This window comes from Triturus cristatus, chromosome 2_1 (genome assembly GCF_964204655.1).
Source record: "Triturus cristatus chromosome 2_1, aTriCri1.1, whole genome shotgun sequence".
NCBI classification, from domain to species: Eukaryota; Metazoa; Chordata; class Amphibia; order Caudata; family Salamandridae; genus Triturus; species Triturus cristatus.
In genome coordinates, this window is record NC_140581.1 from 35350460 (window position 1) to 35373103 (window position 22644).

Sequence of the window (22644 nt, forward strand, 5' to 3'; positions counted from 1 at the left end):
GCACCGGAGTGCCAGCTTTACCTCACCCACAGGAAGCGGGTGCATAGGTCTCGAAGTGCGTCGGGTTTCTTCTATCGATTCAATGGAGCCTGTCGACAAAGATGCTGCAGGCGGTCGGTCCAGAAGAGATGCGGTGGATCCAAGAGTGGATCGGAGTTGTAGAAGACCTGTAAGCAGAGGGGACAGTGTTCCCAGTCACTAGCCAGTGACCAGCGTAGCACCAGGTGGGTACCAGGCGATGTCGGGTGCAAACAGGAGGAAAGGTGCAGCTCGTCTCTGCAGCCACGTGGTCCCTGAAGGTCGACGACGTCCAGGAGTCGGTTCACGAGCTGTCCCATGCAGGCTCTCGCTGTCGGCGGTGTCGGCGACTTGATCAAAGCAAACAAGCCTTGGCAAAAGCAATTGTTGTGGAAAACAAAATAAGCTGATGGTTCTGACCAGCAAGGTCAGAGGGACTGCTCCTTTGGAGGGGAGCAAGGGCCAGTCTGGAGCAACCAGACCAGCAGTGTAGTTCTTGAAGTTCGTCGCCAAGATGGCCACTAGCCAACGGGCCAGCAACCGGTTAGGCGCGTCAAGTGGCAAAATGCAGAGGGGCCCCACGCAGATCGTGGAGATGCTGGAGGGCTCACCTTTGGTGCAGATGCTGCTTGGGTGTTGGGCTTCTCAAGACCCAAAGCACAACTTGGAGGGAGCCTCGGTTGTCGCGCTTGCAGCTTGTCGTGGTCTTTTCAAGATGGCTGGCTCCACGTGTCTCGGTGCCTCCACGGGTTCCTTCTTTTCAGGGACTGTGGATCGGGCGGTGAGAGGTCTGGAGGTCCAGGTCTTGTCAGTCTCTGGGCTCGGGCTCCGGCGGGAGGCGGCGGCAAAGCAGACGTTGATTCGCTGGATGGTGCTTGCGTTAGCAAGGTGGTCACTCCCTGACCACAGGGGAGATTTCCTTCAGTCCTCTGTGCGGCAGAGCGTCGAAGTTCCCGTCTTCTTCTTGTAGTTAAGTTGATTCCAGGATGTCTGAAGTCTTAGGACACAGCTCCTACCTTTAAGCGGATTCTAGGGGCCGGACTACCTGCTAGGTCCCTCCCTAAGGGTGGGACCAGGAAGGGGGGTGGTTACACCCCCAATCCTTTGTCCAGCTCGCCCCAGGTCCGGGGCTGGTGTGCCCTAGGACCGGATTGAACTGGCATATGCACCGAGGCTCCTTGTGAGCCTCAGGCATGTCTGGTTTCTTTCAAGCCCTACCTGACCAATACACAAAATCCTGTCTGGGGTGGTGCTCGCACCTCACCTGGCAGGAAACCCTTTGTCCACGTCTCCCAAGCTGGAAGGACTCCCAGCAGCAGGAGGGCAGACTTGTGTCTGTGGTGGCAGCATCCATTTTGTGGAGCTGAGGCTATGTCTGATTTTACCCGGGTTTCAGGTACTGTACATGTCGTGTCCCTCTAGAAGGGTGGAATGCTAACCCCGTCGCCAGAATTGGCGAGGGGTTAGTATTCCAATTCGTATGACACCTTACTCGACATGTTTTGATAAAGCCAAACCAAAGATAGCATTTAACCGCGAGGTTCATAATGCACTTAAGAGTATATGGTATGACGATATCTGGAAACAGTAGAAGGAAGTGGTTCCGACCACTGCAGACAGGCTCAGCTCATGCCAGAGCACCATCTCACATGGAACCAAGCACTCTGCCTTCAGGATTGTCAAGGCCTGCCATAGGAGTGACTTATAGGTTACCAGGTGTCCCATTTAAGGTTAGGTATAGGTATACTACACCTAAGTAAGAGGTGGTTACACCAACTTACCCCAGCTGAGTGATCAGCCAGTTGTGTCAAATTTGTTAGGCCAGGCCAGGGGTGGCACAATACATGCTTCAGCCCCTGGTAGGCCTTAGATACACCAATGCCCTGGGTACCTAGTGTACACTGGTACAGGGGCTCACAGGGTGATCCACTTCCAATTGGTTATGCACCTAGGGTGCATAGTGTAAATTTAGTAGAGAGAACAGCAGGCTGGGGGTCTGATTGGCAGGCCCACAGCCTCAATATGTCAAAAACCAGTGAAGCAAAAAGCAAAAATTTGGGGTGACCATAGGATAGCAGACCCTACTCTCCTACAATCATGTTTGTTCTGCTAGCTTTGATTTTACCCACAAATTTGCCCTAACTTCTTACATGCTAGGCCAACAGTATTCTGTGTTCACTGTTAAACATTTTAGCTGCTAATTGCACTTGGGGGACCTCGACAAAATTTAGTTTTACTAAATAGGGCTCGTCATAAACATTCTGAAGAGTAGTAATAGATATACAAGTGTAGCAACTCAGATAGTCACTAGGTGGAGTACTGAAGTTCTGTTCCAAGAATTTAATCAAAAATGCGTTTAACAATAAAAATGAATATATTTAAAAAGTGGCCTAATGCTGACATTTATTTAATTTTGTAATTATTTAGAAAAATGAGGAAAACTAGGATAGTGCTTCAGCAGTAAATGGCGCCCATAATGCACTACAATTACTGCTTTTCATGTCGAGCCGATCAAGTAGTGACAACAGCAGCACCGTTAGACACGATTTTTGCAGGAAATGTTTACAATGTGAATGGGAGTGTCACCCTGGAGTAAATGTTTCCTAAAAAGCTAACTTAACTGTTTAAACCTGTGTAAATAAGAATTGCAAGTAAGTATTTAAATTGAGTTTTCTGGAAAGCAGAGAGCACAATAAAAATTGGGCAAAGTTATATTAAACAAACGCAAATAAAAAAAGCAAGGGTACCTTTTTCATCACGTAAGTAATTAAACATGTTTTTATCAAATATCAATAATTTTGAAAGGAGTTTAAGGAACGGACATCCGAGCCTTTATGAATACATACATAAGAGTAAAACAAAGTTCATACAAATTGTGCCAACAATCCTAAACTATGAACATTTATCCCTCGAAACGAAAGCCTAAATGCTGAGATGGCGCAATCTTAAACAGCGCTTGATACAAGTAATTTTATATCTAATGCATTAATTCTTCTAGCCTGGATGACAGGGGGAGAAAGTGATGGTAGTAAAAGGGAGAGGGGGGGGCATTTTTCAATTTTCGCCTAGGGCGGCAGAACAACTAGAAACGGCCCTGTAGTGCAGGGTAGTATTATTTCATTATTATGTCATTTTTGCACATGTTAACACTATGTGAAGGGCCTTCCACTGTGCAGGTACATATTGCTGCATTTTTAGTAACATTTGATCCTTTTTCTGATGGTTTTTGTTAAAATCTTCAATAAAGGCTGTAGATGATGGATTTTATAGCTAAGGTATCAAATCCATAATTATGCCTAAAACGCAGCAGCATCGAATAAATCCTGTGGCCCTGGCTATAACACTGGTACCCCAAAGTGGGGGGTGTGTTCATAATGTTCCTTCTATTTCTATTAGAGTTCTGCCTTTTGCAAGTACCTCGGGAGAATGAGAGTAGGCAGAACACTGACAGCGCGTGTTACCAGTGCTTGTCTTCCCATGATAGGCACTTGCACTGCTCCTCCATATTCTGTATCTGTGGCAAGTCTTTTCACTCAAGAGTCAAAACTTTGCCATAGTCAGAATTATGTTGCTGAATACAGGGCCTTTAAGCATGGCTGCTGGAAATATGTGATTCTAAGGCTATAGAGTATTCCACATAATTATGGATTTGCCACATTTGTCACATACTCCATCATCTGCTGCATAATTTGCAGATTTTAAGAGAAAAAAGTAACTAAAAACACGGGGTCGTGTTGCTTCCCAGTGGAGACCCTTTGCAGAGGCTGACTGGTCAACTTTCAGTTGCCTATTGCTGCATTTAGTTTTAAACTGATACTAACGAGGTGTAAGCTTTGCCAAGACAGTGTCAACGCATACAAAAAATGAAGTAATAATATCATAAACTATGCCCCATTACACTCTATAAATTGCATTTTCTTGCCACATAATTTAGTCAACCCTGCCGCATAATTTGGTTTCCCTAAACTGCATAATGCCAGTTATCCCTGCCAGGTGAAGGGCCTAAAAGTCTCACACAAAAGGCTAGTACCCCAAGACCCTGCAGACATAGGTTCCATCGAGCCTTGTTTCGTACTCAGCCGATGTGCCACTAGGCATCGTATTTGCAGCACCCTTGGTCGCACCTTTAACTTTCCCAATGTTCTTCCGCCTCAGCCTCACCCCACAAATAAGTGAACCACAATGAGAAAAATCTGATTTGTGAAGGGCCCCATGGCTGAACGTGGGTGTTACCTGGGCCGCTCACACTGGGTGCTGAATACTGTAATGGGGACACTTGTGGTAGGTTGTGATACTGAACGTGCTGTTAACCTGTCTAAGCAATCTGTTTTAAAAAGCGTGCACTGCACAAACGTCTGGCGATTGCTGATAAGCAACATTATTTGTATGATTGCGAGAGGATTAGAAGGTACCAGAAAAGGCTGTTTGCATCTGTTCTCTCTGTATTTCTCCTGCTCCCTGCCCCTCCCCTCTTCTCTGTTGTCTTCTCCCATCCCTCTCCTACCCTCACTCTTCCGGGGATAGGGATATACGAGATGACACCACTTAAATAGTGAAGAATAAATGTTAACCCTTGACCAGCTCAGGAGAGGGCAAGAAAACCGGGGTCTGCGCGGGGCCTCTTTCAAACTCCCTCCTATAGTTCTTGCTCTAGTTTCGATCTCTTTTTCATCTCTATTTGGCTTACCACTTGTCCACTTTTCATTTTATTTGAGTGTGCAGTTTTTTTTTGTGCTAGTCACTAGTGAGTTTATGTGTTTTGTTGTGTGCAGTGGCGGTGCGTCCATTGACGACCACAGTCACACAAAAATAATAAATTATAATTCCCCAATTATATTTGCAATAAATGCCAGCGCACTAGTAGAGTGACTGTCAAGTGACAAGCACGCACCGCGCACTCACTCACAGTCTGTGGGTGTGTGTGGGGGCGGGGCTGCCGCTGACGTGGGCATAGCGCAGCAGACATTCAGTGTGCATGTCACGTTTTCGGCTATTATTTTTGAATCCTGGCCCGAACATGCGCACACGTGTGTGTGCTGTAGTGCTATAGCACCATCGACTTCAGTGGCGACTGGGACCCGAGGGTGCTTCTCATAACGCAGCCCCCCGGGTCTCATTATGGGCAGGGAGGAACCCTGCTCTTAAGCCAATCCTGGCGCTGCTGGCGCAGTGGCACTGGTAATGCAGCGCCAGGATTGGCTGAGTCTTTCACCGCGCAGCGCGCAGTGCAGCAGCATGGTCATCATGATGACTCATGGTGCCGCGTATGGCCAATCACACTGCGGCAATGTGAAGCCATGCAGTAGTGATTGGCCATTCCTACGCTGTCGGCGCACCACGTCACCACGCCATTGCGCCTGCTGCCACACGAGTCGACACGAGACGACACGCGGCACAAGGAGTCAGACTGACAGAGAGTCACCAGTCAGGCAGTCACGAGCACGAGTCGTCGGGAGAGTGAGACTGAGAGTCAGAGCAGAGAGAGGAAGCTCAGTCAGGCAATCGTTCTCCCATTATCCATTTATCTTTCATTACATATAATGTAAGTTTTTATTAATGTGTGTAACAAACAGTATAAGGCAGTGCAGCAGCAGCGCTCGGTCGGTCCCTTGAATCAGAGAGGTGCAGGCAGCGCAACCTTCGAAATCCGATCAATGACGTCTAGTAGTAGTCTGTCTCTCTGCCTCTGGCTGATCTTGATACGCAGGTTCCCCGTTCCCCCCCTGGTTCCGTTAGTGACGTGTTGTGGCCCCAGCTATAATGAGATGATCGCCACTGGTAAAATTGGAAGCACGCGCGGCTACACAGGTTCCCCGTTCCCCCCCTGGTTCCGTTAGTGACGTGTTGTGGCCCCAGGGCCCAGCTATAATGAGATGATCGCCACTGGTAAAACTGGAAGCACGCGCCTTATCTTTTACTTTTATTGATGGCGGCTCACGCTAGAGGGGGCCTTGAATTTGAACACAGCCTAAATGACCCCGAGCTAACATTGGGTTCCCTTGTGATTACAACTCGAAAAAACTGCAAAAAATGTGAAATTTAGTTGTAAACTTCTTAGGTGACAGAAAACCCGTCTCTCGAGAGTGCCATTCATTTCTTTTCAACCGCTCACGTCTGTCAGAGGTGACACGTCTCTGTGTGTTTTTAACAGGAAAACGAGTAGCAATCGCTTGTACAAAGCTACTAAAATAATAAAATGGTACTGTACACGTACACGTGACGTGCCTCCTGTATTATGGCCCACTGTGCACAGTGTAACCTTAATTATGAGATAGCAGATTATGTAAGCACAATTGTGTGCTAATGTTGAAGTATAAGTGAGTCAAAAGGTTGATTAAACTACAAATTTGCAATTGTGCTTTTTGAATCAGATACGTACCTCTATAATGTCACTATGTTGTTTAGCATTACAAATATGGAAAAAGCTCGCTCGTTTTAATCCCTGCAGAAATAATAGAAGGAGAAATTTGTGTGGAGGAAGTTCAAAATCTACTGAGAAGAAGTTTACAAACTTTGGAAACTTGGGCGTTTTCAAAAGTTTTAGCATAGAAAAATCAATCACTCAGACATCTTATTTCGCTCAAAAATTATTTTCTCAAAGAATATTCTATAGATAGATCATCCATTCCCCACAGCAAAGCTTCACCATGGGAGTCTATTAATTGCTCCTTTTCTAATTTCCCTAAATGAGTTATAATTATTTTATGTCTATTTTATGGTTACAAACTAGTTTGAACCTCAGCTCTAATTGCGGAGTAGCTTTCAAAGAAATGTATGGGTATTCAATTGATGGACTGCCAACATGTGTGGAGACATCACATAAAATAGATATACAGCTGTTAGTTTTAAGGACTTGCGTGTTAAACATCAGAGGCACAGACAGCTTCATGAAAAAGGAGCATGGTGTAATATCATTGATTATCTTTTGGACTTTAATGGACACTGCAGACAGACAAAAATATAATACTCATTATTAAAACATTTAAAAATATGATTTCATAGTTAAATATATACATGACATCTACAGAGAAGATTGCTTCCCTGAGCATGCTCTGCATGAGGCTGTGGAAGCTTATCCTATGCTCAACCAAGAGCACCTGAAAAGTGAGTTGACTGTACTGTACTCAATGCCTGTGTACCGAAAGGCCAGAGATGCCAGGTCTTTGCTGGCTTTAATTCATAAACTTAATATGGAAAAGACATTTACAGAGACAGTGGCTTTACTTAAAATTGTCATAACCACTCCTATGACAACAGCAGAGGCAGAACGATCTTTTTCCGCCTTAAAGAGGATTAAGACATTCTTCAAGAAAGACTAAATGCTTTGGCAATGCTCTCTATAGAGAGCAAGTTAGTTCAAAATATCTCAGACTTTAACGTTCAAGTAATTGAAAAGTTTGCTGCTCTTAAAGACAGACGTGCTGATTTTAGATACAAAAAGTAAACATATGTTGAATGCTGCTAGTTTCCGACCACCTGTTTAGTTGTTTGTTAAATAAAAAACACCTGAGGTACTCAGAAATGCATTATATCTCAAAGTCTGTTACGAAGCTCTGTGGTTATACTGAATAAGCAGCTACCTATGTTATATGACATGATCTCTTTATTACTGTAATAACTGCACTTTCTTAATTGCTTTATTAACCTTTCTGCTTTCTCAAAGTTGCTTGAAAATGCACCATTTTTCCACTCTTTTTTCAAAATTTTCTCGGGGGGAGAACGCCCCCGAACCCCACTTAGGTTGTTCGGGCTCGCTCGCTATGTTCGCTCGCGTATTTAAGTATGTATTGTAAAAAATGGTTGTGTTGCTGTCAATGCCTTTCATATTGCCAAGCGCTGTGCACACTGCACCATTTTAATGCATCCATTGTCAATGATTAAAAAATAAAAACAAGTGTACTCCCCACAGGATTTGAACCCAATGGGGCCCCTCTCCACGAAACACCTTTTATGGAAAATCCCATAACTGCAGACCCGCACTAAGCGCCACGAGAGTGCTGCAACAGCCAAACATGGGTGTGCAGACAGGCCTATGAACAGGCACAGCTGTGCATGGCTCCAGCAGAGAGGCTACGGAAAGCGTGCAGGCTGTGCAGGCAGGGTGTGGAGGTAGAAAGGGCTGTGCAGACTATAGAAGTTCGTGGGCCGCGCAGGTGAGACCACGGAGGGTGCACGGTGTAGTGCAGACAAGACCGGTGTATGGAGGTCTACAGCCAGAGCTGTGTGCAGTGTATGAGGCTGGATGGGGCCGTGCAGACAGAGTATGTGGGAGGGGCTCTGACTGTAGGAAAGTGCACAAGGCTGTGCAGGCACGGTATGATGGTGCAAGGGGCTGTGCAGACAGAGTAAGTATGAAGGTGCAACGGGCTGTGCAGGCAGGGTCTGATGGCGCACGGGGCTTTGAAGGCAGGGCTGTGCAAGGTACACGAGGCAGTGCAGGTAGTATATGAAGGCGAAAGGGGTGTTGTTGGAAAGGCGTTCGCCGGAGGGGGGTTCGATACACGTCTTGCCCACCCCCTTGACCCACCTCTCCCAAGTAGGCCGAACCAGGCGCGCACACCCTGAGCTTACACTACGAACAGAGTGACACCACACGTATTCTTTGTAGGACGATAGGTTCTTTTATCGAAGGTTTCAAGGGATCTTTATGATCCAAGGTGTAAGTAGTACATCAGCGGCACAAGAGACTACAAATCGGTGGTAGGGGAATGGGGGTAGCGGGACAGTCTTTGAAGGTAGTGTCTCTGCCAAGTACCCTGCGGATAGCTCACAATCCTCGAGCTGGAGGGTGTTGTTTCCCTGGGCGATCTCTTGCCAATTCGTCCTCGAGGGGAGAGCCGCGAGTCACTCAGCAGGCACAGGTAGTCGGAGTTCGGGAGCCGCGACCTCGTCAGCAGGGCTCAGGTGGTTCGAGGGTCGGGGCCGCGAGTCACTCAGCAGGCCCAGGTGGTTCGGAGTTCGGGAGCCGCGATCTCGTCAGCAGGGCTCAGATGGTTCAATGGCTGGGGGCCGCGAGTCACTCAGCAGGCCCAGGTGGTTCGGTATTCGGGAGCCGCGCCAGCGTCAGCAGGCTTCGATGGTTCCAGGTCTTCTCTGCCATTCGTTCCTCCGGCACCCCTTATTATACTCCCCCTGCCCTTTGAAGTCCGGAGTCCTCGCAGAGAGGGGCCTTGGGTGACTGAGGGGGTTCGGCGGGATTTCCTGCCGCTCGTTTCTTTGGTCTTTTCAGGTGGGTCTGGGAGGGACCCCAGACGCTCGGCAGGCGAGGCGCCTGCTCCCCAGGGGCCTGGTGGCCGATCGAGTCCTCCCGGGGGAAGGCGACCCAAGGTGTGATTGGGCTGGCGCCTCTGGGTCTGGCTCGGGGGTTCCCGCTCCCTCGGTCGGACATGCGTGGTAGGGTGTCGAGTCTGTCGGGGGCTCTGGCCGGCCCTCGGGTCTGTGTGGCTGGGGCGGCCGGAGTCGGAGATGCCGTGTCTTGGGGGTGGTTGTAGGTTGGCTGGATGATCGGGAGGGCATACGCCGTGAGGCCGGTCTCACACGCGTCCCCCCCAGCTGAAAGGCGTGGAGAACTACCCATCCACTGGGGGGTTCTCCTCGCCGAAGCGGAAGAACCGGGACAGGCCGTCGGCGTTGGCATGATCCGCCCCGGGGCGATGCTCGACAGTGAAGTCCATCCCTTGGAGAGAGATTGACCATCGTAATAGCTTGGGGTTCTCTCCCCTCATCTGCATCAGTCACCGCAAGGGCCGGTGGTCCGTCTGCACTCGGAAGTGGGTTCCGAACAAGTAGGGCCGTAGTTTCTTGAGGGCCCAGACTACGGCGAAGGTCTCTCGTTCTATGGTACTCCAACGCTGTTCTCGAGGCAGCAGCCTTCGGCTGATGAAGGCTATGGGTTGATCTATGCCCTTGTCGTTGAACTGCGAGAGGACGGCTCCGATGCCGTGTTCGGATGCGTCGGTCTGGACCACAAACTCTTGGGAGTAGTCGGGGGCCTTGAGTACTGGGGCGGTGCACATGGCGGTTTTCAAGGCGTCGAACGCCTGCTGGCACGGGGGGGTCCACTGCACCTTCTTCGGGAGCTTTTTGGAGGTCAACTCCGTGAGAGGCCCTGCGAGGCTACCATAGTTTTTAATGAACCTCCGGTAGTATCCTGTGAGGCCCAGGAAGGCCCGGACTTCCGTCTGAGTGGTGGGGGGCTCCCAGGACTTGATGGCGTCGATCTTTGGTTGGAGGGGGGCGACCTGCCCGCTGCCCACCTGATGCCCCAGGTAGACCACGGAGCCTTGCCCGAGCTGGCATTTGCTGGCCTTCACTGTTAGGCCGGCTTGGCGCAGGGCCAGCAGTACTTGCCGGAGGTGCTGGAGATGCTCGTGCCATTGAGAGCTGAATACGGCTATGTCGTCAAGGTACGCGGCGCTGAACTCCTCGAGTCCGGCCAGGACCTTGTTTACCAACCGCTGGAAGGTGGCCGGCGTTTTTCATCCCGAACGGCATGACCCTGAAGCGGTAGTGTTCATCGGGCGTGGAGAAGGCGGAGCGTTCTTTTGCTCCCTCCGTGAGCGCAATCTGCCAGTAACCACAGGTCAGGTCGAAGGTGCTGAGGAAACGAGCGGCCCCAAGGCAGTCGATGAGCTCGTCGGCGCGGGGGATAGGATGAGCGTCCGCTCGGGTGACCGCATTGAGCCCCCGGTAGTCCACACAGAATCTTAGTTCGGGGGCGACCCCAGGGGCGGCCGCTTTCGGGACCAGGACTACCGGGCTGGCCCAGGGGCTATCGGAGGGTTCGATCACTCCAAGGGTTAACATCTTCTGTACTTCGGTCTTGATGCAGGTGCGGACCCGGTCAGGCACCCGGTAGGCTCGGTGTCTCACAGGTGGGCTGTCGCCGGTGTCCACGTCGTGGACACACCAGTCGGTGACTCTTGGGATGAGGGAGAAGAGGTCTGCGAATTGTCTGAGCAGCTGGTGACAGTCGTCGGACTGTTGGGGAGTGAGGGTGGTCGACAGTTTCACTCCCTCCACGGAACCATCCAGTTCTTTAGCGCAGAGGGGGTCGGGCAGGGGTTCAGTGTCTTCTTCCGCCCCATCATCGGTGGCCAGTAGCAAACTCAACTCCGTTCTCACAAAGTGGGGCTTGAGACGGTTCACGTGGAGAACCCGGAGGGGGTTCCGTGGGGACTGTACATCGATCAGGTACGTGACCTGACTCTTCCGCTCGATCACCTTGAAGGGGCCAGTCCATTTGTCCTGTAGGGCGCAGGGTTTCACCGGGGCCATGACCCAAACCTGCTGGCCCGGCTGGAACTCGACCAGAGTTGCGTTCTGGTCATACCAGCGCTTCATTTCTTCTTGGCTGGCCTCGAGGTTAGCCTCTGCGAGTTCTCTGAACTTCCGGGTCTGGTTGCGGAGCGCCAGGAGGTAGCGGAACACATCAGGGGGGGTCCCCCGGGGGCTTGTCTCCCAGCCCTCTTTGACCAGGCTCAGGGGCCCCCGGACGGGGTGTCCGTATAGTAGTACGAATGGGCTGAACCCCAGGGACTTTTGGGGAACTTCCCGGTACGCGAACAGGAGGCAAGGGAGGAGGACATCCCATCTTCGGCGCAGGGGCTCCTCGAGGCCCAGGATCATCCCCTTCAGGGTTCGGTTGAAGCGTTCCACCAGGCCGTTGCCCTGGGGGTGGTAGGGGGTCGTGAACTTATATGTTACTCCGCACTGCTGCCACAGGGACTTCATGTAGCGGGATATGAAGTTCGTGCCGCGATCACTCACAACCTCGCGAGGGAATCCGACACGGGAGAAGATCCCCATGAGAGCCCGGCCCACCACGGGAGCCGTCACGGTGCGGAGGGGAATGGCCTCGGGGTAGCGGGTGGCATGGTCCACCAGGACGAGGATGAATCTGTGGCCCTGGGCGGTCTTCTGATCCAAGGGTCCCACGATGTCGATGCCGACCCGCTCAAACGGGGTACTCACAACGGGAAAGGGTTGTAATGGAGCCTTGCGCTTTCCGCCACTTTTCCCACTGCCCTGGCACGTGAGGCAGGATTTACAGTGGACTTCTACATTTGCTCGCATCTTGGGCCAATGGAAGTGGGTAACTAATCGCTGATATGTTTTGTCTTGGCCTAAGTGTCCTGCCAAGGGTACATCGTGGGCCAGGCCCAGGAGGAGGCTTCGGAAGCACAGGGGTACTACCAGTACTCGGGCTGCGCCTAGCTCGGCTGACTTTTGTTCGCTGTATAGGAGGCCATTGTCCCAATAGACCCAGTGGGTTCCGGTCCGGTCACCAGCGGTCTGTGCTTCGGCTTGTTGTCGGAGTCCCACGAGGGAAGGGCAGGTGGCCTGTTCCTGGCAGAACTCTTCACGGGAGGGACCTCCCTCACAGCGCCACTGGGCCATCTCGGGCAGTTCTCCGAGCTCAGTCAGTGCCTCAGTGGCGGAAGGTTCCGGCCCTTCTCCCGGGTTAATGTCTTCTTCTCCTTCCGAAGGAGGGTTGTCCGTTTCTGGTAGGGTGTCCCGGTTCTCGGGGACAGTGTTCGGTGGGAGGGCCTCCCCGCCCTCGGAGAGGGGCAATCGCGCGGTCATGGAGCGCGTGGTGGCGCAGACCCATTCGGGTAGGCCCATCATCTCGAGATGGGCTCTTCGTTCCACTTGCCCCCACGGGGAACTCTCAAGGTCGTTGCCCAGGAGGCAGTCTACGGGCTGTGATGTTCGGACGGCTACCTTCAATTCTCCGGAGACTCCTCCCCACTGGAAAGGCACCAGAGCCATCTGGCAGAGGCTCTCGGAATTGTCGGAGGATATGACCGGACAGAGGGCACCGGGTAGGATCTGGTCTTCAGAGATTAGGTTGCGGTGGACCGCGGTGACACTTGCCCCGGTATCGCGGAGGCCCTCGACTCGGTGGCCGTTGATGGTCACCTGCTGTCGGTACTTCTTCGTGTTGGCGGGCAAGGGTGTCCCGGGGACCATTTCTCGATCACCAAGGGAGACCAGGGCCATGGCAGCTGGTTCCCACTCTTCGGAGTCCTCTATCTCTACCCCTAGGGCCACGGAGGCCATCTACCGGGCCGGGGGGTTGGTCATTGCGGTTCGTTGATACTGGGGACACTGGGGGTCATTGGCGTAGTGTCCGGGCTGTTGGCAGCGGAAGCAGGTGATCCTGGTTCGTGGCCCTAGCCGCCCCGGGGCTCCGGTGCTGGCTGGGGACGGGGCTGGACCTGCCGCTGGTGGGCTGCTGGGAGGGCTGTGCGGGGCCCCCCCTGGGAAGTCTCTCGGTCGGCCGTGGTTTCCTCCGCCCCTCTGGCGGGGGGTCCTTGACTGTGGCGACCGTAGTCTCCCACGGGACCTCGGGTGGCCCGGGTGTTCACCCAACGGTCAGCCTCGGCGGCCAGCTTTCGAGGGTCGGTAAGTTTACTGTCCAGGAGATGTTGGCGCAGTTCTACAAAGCAATTGGCCGCTAAATGTTCCCAGGCGATCAGATCAAACAGCTCTTCGAAGGTGGAGACCTTGCTGCCCTTGATCCACCCGTCCAAGGCCCGGCTGTAAAAGTTCACGTATTCTACCCATGTGGTGCCCGGTATCTTTTTGCAATCTCGGAACCGTTGCCGGTACATCTCGGGGGTGAGTCCGTACCGGCCCACGAGGGCTTCTTTCATGTGGCTGTAGGAGTTCATGACCGTGGAGGGCAGATCCAGCAGGGTATCTCTTCCTTCGCTTAAGAACCGGCCCCATAGCCCAGCCCCCCAATCCTTCTGTGGGACTCGGTGAGAGGTCATGGCGACTTCGTAGGCCTTAAACCACTGCTGGGTATCGTCATTTTTGTAATACTCCTTTACCACATCCTTGGGGATGTGGACCTTGGCCTCCACGGAGGGAGCGGATGGTAGATTCCCGGAAGGTCGTGACTCTTCGCTTTTAGCCCTCAACTCGATCTCTTTCAGGCTGCGTTCATGTTCCAGCTGGAGTTTCTTTTCGTCGTGCTCTCTTTGGCGTCTCTTTTCCTCGAGTTCCCCTTGTAGCCGTAACTGCTCGACGGCTAACTTTTTCTCGGCCAGTTTTATTTCTCCCTCGATTTTCAGCTTGGCCAGTTCAAGTTCGTGGTTGCGGCCTCTCTCTCGGTCTGCTAGTTCCTCGGGGGACAGGTTCCCCTCTGGCCCGCTGTTTCTCACCGGGATGCTTTGTGGTTCATGGGCGGAGTCTCCTTCCGTTTGGGTCGGGGGCGCCCCCGTCTCGACCCAGGTCTTCAATACTTTCTGGAAGTCTTCCTTTGTGCTTAATCCGGTGTTAGCGATTCCAAGGTCTTTGCAAAATTGTTTTAATTCTCTATGCGTATAATAGTCCAATTGATCCTCTCGGAACGTCGAGCTCATTTCGGGACCTGCGGCACCCAGGGAGGTTTCTCCTTCCATCTCTGTTTGGTAGTGCGTCAGTCGTTCACTGCACGCTCTCTTTCGGTGTCGGCTCGGATCCCGTCGTCTGCCACCAAATGTTGGAAAGGCGTTCGCCGGAGGGGGGTTCGATACACGTCTTGCCCACCCCCTTGACCCACCTCTCCCAAGTAGGCCGAACCAGGCGCGCACACCCTGAGCTTACACTACGAACAGAGTGACACCACACGTATTCTTTGTAGGACGATAGGTTCTTTTATCGAAGGTTTCAAGGGATCTTTATGATCCAAGGTGTAAGTAGTACATCAGCGGCACAAGAGACTACAAATCGGTGGTAAGGGAATGGGGGTAGCGGGACAGTCTTTGAAGGTAGTGTCTCTGCCAAGTACCCTGCGGATAGCTCACAATCCTCGAGCTGGAGGGTGTTGTTTCTCTGGGCGATCTCTTGCCAATTCGTCCTCGAGGGGAGAGCCGCGAGTCACTCAGCAGGCACAGGTAGTCGGAGTTCGGGAGCCGCGACCTCGTCAGCAGGGCTCAGGTGGTTCGAGGGTCGAGCCGCGAGTCACTCAGCAGGCCCAGGTCGTTCGGAGTTCGGGAGCCGCGATCTCGTCAGCAGGGCTCAGATGGTTCAATGGCTGGGGGCCGCGAGTCACTCAGCAGGCCCAGGTGGTTCGGTATTCGGGAGCCGCGACAGCGTCAGCAGGCTTCGATGGTTCCAGGTCTTCTCTGCCATTCGTTCCTCCGGCACCCCTTATTATACTCCCCCTGCCCTTTGAAGTCCGGAGTCCTCGCAGAGAGGGGCCTTGGGTGACTGAGGGGGTTCGGCGGGATTTCCTGCCGCTCGTTTCTTTGGTCTTTTCAGGTGGGTCTGGGAGGGACCCCAGACGCTCGGCAGGCGAGGCGCCTGCTCCCCAGGGGCCTGGTGGCCGATCGAGTCCTCCCGGGGGAAGGCGACCCGAGGTGTGACTGGGCTGGCGCCTCTGGCTCGGGGGTTCCCGCTCCCTCGGTCGGACATGCGTGGTAAGGTGTCGAGTCTGTCGGGGGCTCTGGCCGGCCCTCGGGTCTGTGTGGCTGGGGCGGCCGGAGTCGGAGATGCCGTGTCTTGGGGGTGGTTGTAGGTTGGCTGGATGATCGGGAGGGCATACGCCGTGAGGCCGGTCTCACAGGTGTGAAAGCAGGGGGTGCACCGCACGGGACTATGGACACCATGTATGACGGTTCACGGAGCTGTGCAGGCATGGCTATGTACGGGGGAGGGGGTTGGATGCATTTCCGCAGAGAGAGCAGTATTGAATCTTTTTTCTAATCTGCTTTTTGCTCTGTCAGTCTTTAATGGAAGCAGTCTCTGCATACGATGGCCAGGTTTTGAGCTGTGGCAAAGTATTAATGTCTGCACGTGTCAGGGATGAATGTCTTCTTAAGAATGACTCTGCCATGTCTCAGATGAAATCCCACCACAAAAAACAGCGGCAAGGAGGGTCGGTTTCACCCATAAATTGTCATAAATTGTCTCCTCTTAGTTAAGCGCTTGTCACCCATTCCCTGACCCTATACCCATTCTACCCGAGCATTTGGAATTCATTAGTACTATTCCCAGCAATACACCCTCACACAGCATCTTCTAAAAAAAACAACAGTGCACAGTGCGCATGTTGGGAGGTACACCCAAATCATTTATAAAAGGTAAATGCTGGCAGAACACAGGGAGCCCAGGGCACCACAGCACAGGTGTGATTTATGAGGCAAGGGGCTGCTTATAAATAAAAGCCTTTGTTTCAGCAGTAGAACCGTAGCGTGCAATGAGAGGCGGCTAATGAACACGGAGCACATTGGAGTCACAATAGGATTCTGCTTCCCTAGGAAAAGGCTGCACCGAAACGTTTAGACACTCAGGGATTACAGAAGTATCTGTAAAGAGATGGCAAGATGCACGCCCATAAATGACAGCATTTCAGCCCTGTGTTACATTCTACCCTGCGCCCTTGATCACTCGCCGGGATGATTCGACTACTCAAAAAGTGCCGAATAGTAAGCTGTCATGGCTTGCAAAACTCGCGGGGGAGGGGGTTGCGCGAGCAGAGGGAGTTTAAAATAAAAAAGAAAACGTACCTGGTCCACACCGCCTCTGCGCCTGGGCCGGGGTCCAGCGTTGGGGGCTGCTTGGCGCCTTCTGCCATTGTGAACAGGAACACAAGTGCAACAGCCGTGTCCCCAACCCCTCAGCCATTACTGACGCTGCTCCAGCGGCACCAGGATTGGCTTAGTAGGGGTACTCGCCGCCCTGCCACCCATTAGGAGACCGAGGGTTGCGGCGTTGAGCAACCCTCGCTCTCCTAATGTGCAGCCGCCAGCCAGACGCAACACTAGTGCGCATGACTGGGCTGGTCGGAAACATTCTCTGACCTAAGCCCGGCATGCGCACATGTGCTGTTGCCTGCTGTGCACTCGGCGCCACCCCCTGGCCAGACAGAGACAATGCATGTCAATCAGCATGACTCCGGCGTCATGTTGACTGACATGCATTGTAATTGTCAGTTTACTTCAGTCATACTGGCGGTGCTTCCATTAGGGCGCGGGTGGCTTGTGGGGCAATGCCCGAGCACCCTAATGGACGCACCGCCACTGGGACCTGTGAAAGATCAGAAGAGGACTGAATCTTCTGTTTGAAACCTGAGAAGAGCCCTAGATGACTAGATCTTCTCTCTTGTGCCCAGGACAAAGGCATGGACTCCAAGGGTCAGAAGATTAACCTACTGTTCAAGCTACAGAGATGCAACAAGCTCCAAGAGGCCTTTCTTGCAACTGCCCAGCTAATCAGTGGCATGTGGACCTAGACTCGAATCTGCCTGACACCCAGTGATTCTCTAAATTTCTCCCCTGATGTCCTGGAAGGCTTTCGAAGTGACTCCTGTGGCAGATTGAGACTTAAAGGACTAACGTCAGAAGGTAAAATCTTTGACAAGGGCAAACCTGGTCAGTGTTTCAGCCTCATATGGCCTCTCGATCAGCGTCAAATTGCACCTAGGTCTTGTTCTACCGCAGCCATTGACTGTTATTGGCACTTTGTTCTTCTTGGTGCCATGTTTATTTAAAATTTTAAACATTCATATATCCATTTGCCCTTGTAAACCATCCTCAAGTAACAACCAAAGTCCTTGTCAGGATGAACCACAAAAGTCACTAAATTGACCTGTGCTCAACCATCTGGTAGGTTGGCACATACACAGTCAGGGTTAACATAGAGGCACTGTGTAAAGCATTTATGCAGCACACATGCAGCAATAAAGTGAAAACAACACAGTAAAAATCCCAAACCAATTTAGAAAATAGTATAAAATAGTATACATTTTAATCAATAAACTGGCAAAAAATAAAGTTTATCTGATCGGTATGACCGGAGTTATGAATTTTTTAAAGTCTTAGTGAAAAATAGTGGCTAAAGAATCAAAGCACCAACCAAGGGAATCTGGTAACATGCGGCCGGGGGAACATCAAAAGTTAAGCTCCACTGCAACAGAGCACGGGCTGAATACATGCAGTGGCTTGGGCCTGGTTTTCGCTTACCTTTGGGCTTTCAGGGAGAAAAGTCAAGAAAAAGGTAGAGTTTAGCAGGGACAGGCAACAGGCTGTGGTTACGGAGAAGTAGTAGTTGCTGAGGAGCGCTGGACAAAGTCTTGGTGAAGCTATTGACTTTGGTGTGTAAAAGTTTGAGCGCAAGCAGCTGGATACCCAACTCGTGGAGGTCATCGATAAGGAGCCCATCGCAGTCAATCCTGTGAAGATTTCTGCCCTCGGACTTAAACAACTTTATGGAAGTTGAAAACCCTCAGCCAGAAAAAGCTGCAAGCTGTAGCTGAAGAGGGCTCCATAATGTCAGACACCATCACAGAGAGGGCCTGCTAAACAGGACTTGTTGCCTCTGAGAAGAATGGAGTGGGCGATATTACGACGTCAGGCCGACCAGTGATGCAGCTTGGGAGGATCATCGGCAGGTAGGCCTCGGTCTTCTGTCTGTTCTTTGACTACTTTTTGGTGTAAAACGGTTCCAACTTTAGGAGTTATGCAGGAGCGGCACCTAACACCACTTCCAATGTCCAAGACTGCTATATGGTTCTTAGGCACATTGTCGACATTGCTAAGTTAGCATGAGTTTTGCTGCCATGATGCTGCTTTTGCGCACGTTACTAGATGACTTTATTTTTGCAAGCCTCTGTTTATGCCTTTCACAAGGGAACTGTCTGCTTTTCGCGTTCTCTGCCTTTCCTGGAGTTTAGTCTGAACACAAAGTGCAAGGTTGATCAACAATGCCCCTTGCTATTCTGTTCTGGTCAGTCCCTAGCACCTTGACATAACATGCTACACACAGCTGCAGTACTGAAGACTCATGCTTTGATATTACATTGTTGCATGTTGTTTTAACACACTTGGAGAAAGCCATTCCATGGAGAAGAGCTCCGCTGTTCCTATGATATAAACCTTACATCCAGGCTTTAAGGAATGGGGTCTGCTGTCAAAACCCACAGATCTTCCTCTATATAACATAAACTTCTTCTAGTCAAGGGGAGGGTGGTTAGACTTGAGTGCCCCTTTTACACAGTCTTTATATAATGACTTCTCCCTTTGTATTCTATGGAATTGTAACAGTGCTAACTGTGCTGAGTTTATGCATGTTGCTGCTGGTAGTGGCTCGCATACTGTATTGTAGAGCACGATAGTTAAAATAAACATTTTTAACTATTACAGTGACTCTACCTATTCTCATTGTGGACAAGTACGAGTGAGTGAGCAAAAGAGTATGTCTTGCTCCTGTGATTCCTGATAGAGTTGGGAGCGTTGTGTTCTGGGTTGTCTAATCATTTGTAGCTGTGTGATGTTTGGAGGAGAACGAATGAGACACGGATGTATGACGTTACAACGCACACTTTTACAACGCATGCACTTACAACGCATTTTTTACAACGCATAATCCATTACAACGCATGACATTACAACGCATGACACTACAACGCATTTTTAAAAAATACCTTTACAACGCATTACCATTACAACGCATACTACCTTTACAACGCATACCATTACAACGCATAATATTAAATTACATTTAAGGTAAGTATTAGATAGTATAGGGGTAAAAATTACTATTCTAACTCCAGGGGGTGCAACAGTAGGGTAAGTGTTGGATAGTGTAGGGGTAAAAATTACTATTCTAACTCCAGGGGGTGCAACAGTAGGGTAAGTGTTGGATAGTGTAGGGGTAAAAATTACTATTCTAACTCCAGGGGGTGCAACAGTAGGGTAAGTGTTGGATAGTGTAGGGGTAAAAATTACTATTCTAACTCCAGGGGGTGCAACAGTAGGGTAAGTGTTGGATAGTGTAGGGGTAAAAATTACTATTCTAACTCCAGGGGGTGCAACAGTAGGGTAAGTGTTGGATAGTATAGGGGTAAAAATTACTATTCTAACTCCAGGGGGTGCAACAGTAGGGTAAGTGTTGGATAGTATAGGGGTAAAAATTACTATTCTAACTCCAGGGGGTGCATCAGTAGGGTAAGTGTTGGCTAGTATAGGGGTAAAAATTACTATTCTAACTCCAGGGGGTGCATCAGTAGGGTAAGTGTTGGATAGTATAGGGGTAAAAATTACTATTCTAACTCCAGGGGGTGCATCAGTAGGGTAAGTGTTGGATAGTATAGGGGTAAAAAATACTATTCTAACTCCAGGGGGTGCATCAGTAGGGTAAGTGTTGGATAGTATAGGGGTAAAAATTACTATTCTAACTCCAGGGGGTGCATCAGTAGGGTAAGTGTTGGATAGTATAGGGGTAAAAATTACTATTCTAACTCCAGGGGGTGCAACAGTAGGGTAAGTGTTGGATAGTATAGGGGTAAAAATTACTATTCTAACTCCAGGGGGTGCATCAGTAGGGTAAGTGTTGGATAGTATAAGGGTAAAAATTGCTATTCTAACTCCAGGGGGTGCATCAGTAGGGTAAGTGTTGGATAGTATAGTGTAATATTATGCGTTGTAATGGTATGCGTTGTAATGGTAGTATGCGTTGTAATGGAATGCGTTGTAAAGGTAGTTTTTAAAAATGCGTTGTAGTGTCATGCGTTGTAATGTCATGCGTTGTAATGGATTATGCGTTGTAAAAAATGCGTTGTAATGGTGGTGCGTTGTAAAAGTTGCGTTGTAAAGGTTGTTCCCCATGAGACACTGTAGCTTTTGGGGATTTTGGGTACTAATGCGGTAGGTTGGTACACCCTTATACACTGAGGTCCTGGTTTCCTGCGCATAGTTCTGTGTATGTGCAGAATCCCTGCAACAAGACTGGAGGGGCACTACTTGGGTGGTAGAACAACTGCAGCAGAGGCCAGCTACATGGTTCAGGGTCTCTGGGTCTAGTTATGTCCCTGTATCTCACACAAGAGGACACATAACTAGATCTTGGAGTCACTGTGGTAGTCCTGGGGTCAAGCAGCAAGGCAAGCCTCGGGCATCAGGGCAGCCATCTGGGGAGGAAGGCAGGCTTCAAGCATCAAAGCATAACTCTGGTAGCCCATATTTGTCTCCCTCTGTCAATGAAACAAGCGTTTGTACATTTCTCAAATGAACGATGGACAATTCAGAACAGCCCCTTCTGGCATCAAACTCAACAGATTTGTTCATTGTTGAAAATAAACTTTTTAATTTCAATTTCCTGGCAAATTTAAATAGATCTATTTCCACATCCGTGAAATTACAATAATTGTTTCGACAAAATGATAAACCTCTTTGTAACAGCAATTTCATATACATTCAAAACTCTGTTAGACAAGTTGATCCCTTTTAAATCATGAAAATCATTTACTTCATGCCCAATTGTGCCATCCCTTACTTTCTGGCCGCGGGTTCCTATTCTTGTACTGTCTGTGTTTCTGCTTGCCCCGCCTGGTACTGTTGCCAATTTCTTCTTGTCCCTCCTTATTCTTTGGATTTAATCGGAAAAAGAGGAGCTCTGAGCTGGGCTAGGTCCTACAGCGTTTCTGCTCCCAAATCCTCTCCGGGCGATAAGTCTGAGCTAGTACAATTTACTAAACTTAAATAATCCTGCACCTGAGCTCCCCTACTAGCCTTGGGTTTCTGTATATCATCGAAACCTCTGCCAAAAGTAAAGACTCTTCCTTGGTTATAGGCTCGCTCATCCTTCCTAATTTTGCTTGATTTTTTCTCCTTGATCTGCAATTGGTGCTTATTAATCACTTCTTTCAGTATAACATAATTCTTATCTGTTAAGTCTGTTAGATTCATGTTCCTGATCTCTCTCTCAAGCTCAACAATCTGATTCAGAAGGAACCTTGATTTGTCATGTACAGGTTACACAGTTAATGTTTTTGTTAAATTTGTTTTCATCTTACTGATTGGTGTATATATATTTTCTTTCAGCCCTGATGACGTCCGGTAAAGGACGAAACGCGTAGGCTGAAAAGACTTTATGAAATGTAATATATGATTCATTTGCAACAATTTTGGAATAAAAATTGGAATATTCTTTTGTAACTTGGCCTGCTGACTGTTTGTTGAAGAAATACAATAATACATTTCTGATATTGGTATTACTACAAGACTATCCTTTCCATTTTGTGATTTTATATTGAGGATTGTGGCCAGGAGCGGTGGGCTATGGAGAGTAGAGCGTCTTCTTTGGAAATTTTCAAGAAAAGTAACAAACAGTGACTATAGTGCACACTTTTCCTTGTCCTCGCCGCCTTGCTTTTGGTACATTATCTGTGTGTGTGCTGGAGGCAAGCCCCTTTGAAGTGCAAGTGGGGCAGTGAACAGTTCAGTTCTCACACATCCTATGAGGATGGCCCATCCTCCCCACACCTAAACCCTTTTGTCTCACTGTCTGGAAGGAATACAAAAAGCCTAACAGTAGGATTATGTGACCCCGGACAATGACATCAGGCACCAAATGGTTGGGACAAAAAACGCCAACTCCAACTCTCCAAAAGTGTCATTTTCAGAATTGTAACTTAAAATATGACTTAACCATTAAAGAGGACTTTAAATTGCAATTCATTTGAGAAAAAACTTGTCAAAAGTTAGCATGTATTAAATGTAATAGGGTAACCTAATATTATCCAATGGGATAGATATTCAGTAATGAAAACTTTATTTAGGAGCCTTTCACTACTGGGACATGTAAACCTTTAATACACATGTTCAACTTTTTACATACAATGCACCTTGCCCTAGG